General features: G+C 48.6%; 1 long non-coding RNA gene across 1 annotated transcript in view; it reads right to left on the reverse strand.

Moving 5' to 3' along the window:
- Window positions 1–1,673, reverse strand: part of LOC109306389 — a 21,613-nt gene extending 19,940 nt beyond the window's left edge. The window contains exon 1 of the long non-coding RNA XR_002099971.1: window positions 1,571–1,673. This is a non-coding gene — a long non-coding RNA (uncharacterized LOC109306389). The remainder of the gene's footprint in view (window positions 1–1,570) is intronic.
- Window positions 1,674–3,060: the final 1,387 nt, after the last annotated feature.

The raw sequence follows: 3,060 nt of genomic DNA on the forward strand, positions 1-3,060 counted from the left end.
ACATTGAACACCTTCAAGAGCAAATTAGATCTTGCTGGGATCCTATGACCAGCTGACTTCCTGCCCTTTGGGCAGGGGGCTGGACTTGATGATCTCCCGAGGTCCCTTCCAGCCCTAATGTCTATGAAATCTATGAAATCTATAAGGGTCAGGAACTTTGGGTCAAAGTACAGGACTTGGCCATTATTCTCGAACAGCAAGTTGAGTAGAACCAGTAAAACTGACAGTCTCTGAATCAATAGCTTCACTGAATGTCCACAAGGAGAGGGGAGACACAGTTCCTAAATGGCCTACAGTTTTGTTTTCTTGATAGAGACTTACCACATGGGAGGTTCTGGGAGAGGGACATTTTGTTTAAAGGTACTGGTTAAAATAAATTTTACTTATAGACATTTCACTTTGTGATCCACAGTTTGCATCATGAACTCTTCCTCTAGCTGTTATTAGCTTGGTAATAATATCTGCATATGTTGTTGCCTCAACTTCTTCTGCACTGAAATCGCCATTCTGTAACTTTATCTTCTCTGACTTTTTACTCATATACCACTTGCCACCCAAGCCCCCACTAGCTCAACAGTACCTGCTAAAGGCAGCTACTAGAAAAACCACATAACTCCCTTGATGTCTAGAAAATTATATTTAGATATTTGCTTTTAGGAATTGGCTTGTAAGTTAAGTAGACATTGCATTAGAACAATGGTCCAGGGCAACAAAGGTTTTATTGTATAACCCTAAATTGAAATGGTGGGACATAGAATAAAACACCAAAGACTAAACCATTTCAATTTTTCTGTCACATTATGGTAAGAGGCCCAATCGCTTTTTTTTTCTGTCACAGAAAGAGCCTGCCCATGGCTGAGGGGTGAGCTGCCAGCAGGCCAAGCAACCCCTTCACTGCGGGGGCGGGGCCTTGGTCCTCCGAGCTGGGGCAGCACCTGGCCCTCCAGCAGCCTGCCTGGGCAGCCCTGGGGGACAACGCTACCATGGAAGGATGGACTGGAGCCCGCTGCAGCTCAGGGGCTACTCAGCTCACCAGCAGCTTGCCCCCTGGCTGCAGGGGGGAGGCAGGTAGGCTCTGCAACAGCAAGGATATTCCTGCCACCTCCTCTGGCTGCAGCACAACCAGCCACTCTTCTGCCACCTCCCTGCACTGCCCCAGGGGCAAGCTAGCCCATTCCCAGGTGGTTCCAGGCAGCAGGAAGGTGGTAGGTACAGTGCCCAGAGTACTGGAAGTCCTGGCAGGCTCAAGGAAGAGTTGTATCTGGTTGGGTGCTGCTGCTGAGCTGGGGCAGCACCTGGCCTGCTAGCAACTCACCCAGGTGGCCTCACCACCATGGAGGGAAGGACTGAGGCCCCCCCACAGCTCAGGAGCTGCTTAGCCCACTGGCAGCTTGTGCCCTGGCTATGAGAGAGGTGGGCAGGCTCTGTGAAAAAATAAAGGATTGGGCCCCTTGCTGCTTCTGCCTTCAGAAGGCACCTGTGGCTGGCAGGCTTTCTGAAGGCAGAAGCAGCAAGGGGCCCAATCCTTTATTTTGGCAGAGCCTGTCCACCTCTCCTGTGGCTGGGGGACAAGCTGTCAGGTTAAAGGCTGCGATGTTACAAGTAGCAATGTTACAAACTAAACTATATGGGGATATGGTTTAGTTTGCAATGTTGCAAATTCATTTGAAACCCCCAAACCTTATGTATGTGTAATGTGTGATGCTATTAAGCCACACAAAGGAAATTTTTGTCAATGTACATGGTGATGATCATCATGTGTATAAGCACCCATGCACAGTAAAGTGCATGTGTAGATATATCCCTAGGTTATTGCTGGCAAAGTTACTGAGGCACCTTAAGTTCTTCTGTTTTAGGGGTGTAGTCCTGATTTCATCATGGCTTAAGCATCTCAGCACCTCTCTCATGTCCTCTAAGGACACAATCCTTTATTCTTGTTCTAATTCCCTGGACTATTTCTTTAATACAGAACATATTCCTGTAGGTCACTAGTTTTCTAGACCTTGCCACCCTGGCTGAAAATCATCCCTTTAAGCTGTTTATCTCCTTCCCTTTGGTAGAAACCGTGCTTGTAGCAGGCCATTAGGGGGTGATCCTGTATTGAACCACTCACCTCACTGCACCTGACCACCTTCCAGGCTCTGAGTGCTTCCTTGGGGGCATCTCATGTCCAACCAACTCCCTTCCTGCAGCACACCCACTAGCCTGGGGTAAGGCTGCCATCACCCAGGATCTGGACTGATCCTGACCCTGTGCCCCCTGGAAAACACAAGCCTAGTAGTCTTTGAGGATACTTGACCCACTGCAAGAACTTGGGGTTCTTCCCTTAGTCTGAAGCACAAATAGTGGTCTCTCTTAGTCAGCCAAACCAAGGGGACCCCAAGGCATAATCTAGCCCCTCTCCCAGTAAGTCTCCCATGCTAGGTAGAAAGAACTTTATTGGTTACAAGGAGTAGGTTTGGAATAGGGAACAGGGTAGAGCAATATCAGAGAACTCCCATAGAGACAACAGGGTGGCTGGGTAGTCTTTGATCATGCACCTGAGTTACTGCAAGCTATATATCTAGTTAGATCTCAGGTAGCTTACTCACGAGTATCATCCAGAGGCAGGTGGAGATTCCCTCTGGAGGAAGGCAGATCATGAGTTTTGAGAGAGAGAGCAAGTTTCAGATGGTTCAGCCTCTCTCTGAATTTTTCATTATGGCTACTGGCTCCCCCTCCCCCTGGGCAGTCCTTAACATATATAGCCCTCATGACCTCATTTATCTGGTCCAATGAAGGCCAGCAACTGTTGACTCCCAGCCAACCAATTTGAAATGCACACTGGTGCTGGGTAGACTGGCAGGGTCTCTAGCCTCCTCCCAGTCAGGCTGGCATTGCTTAGAACAATAGGGAGCTTAAGCCCCCCACCCAGGTATGTGATGCCAGTCATATAGGCAGAGGGAGCAGGTTTCCCTCTTCCTTCAGGGATGAATTCAGCTTAGGTTACAACTCAGGATTACATTAACAGATGGGGCAGAGGAGTCTGCCCTTTGCAGTGACCATGGTAACCAAATTGTC

Source organism: Crocodylus porosus, unplaced genomic scaffold, assembly GCF_001723895.1.
Source record: "Crocodylus porosus isolate Cpor-Errol unplaced genomic scaffold, CroPor_comp1, whole genome shotgun sequence".
NCBI lineage: Eukaryota > Metazoa > Chordata > Crocodylia > Crocodylidae > Crocodylus > Crocodylus porosus.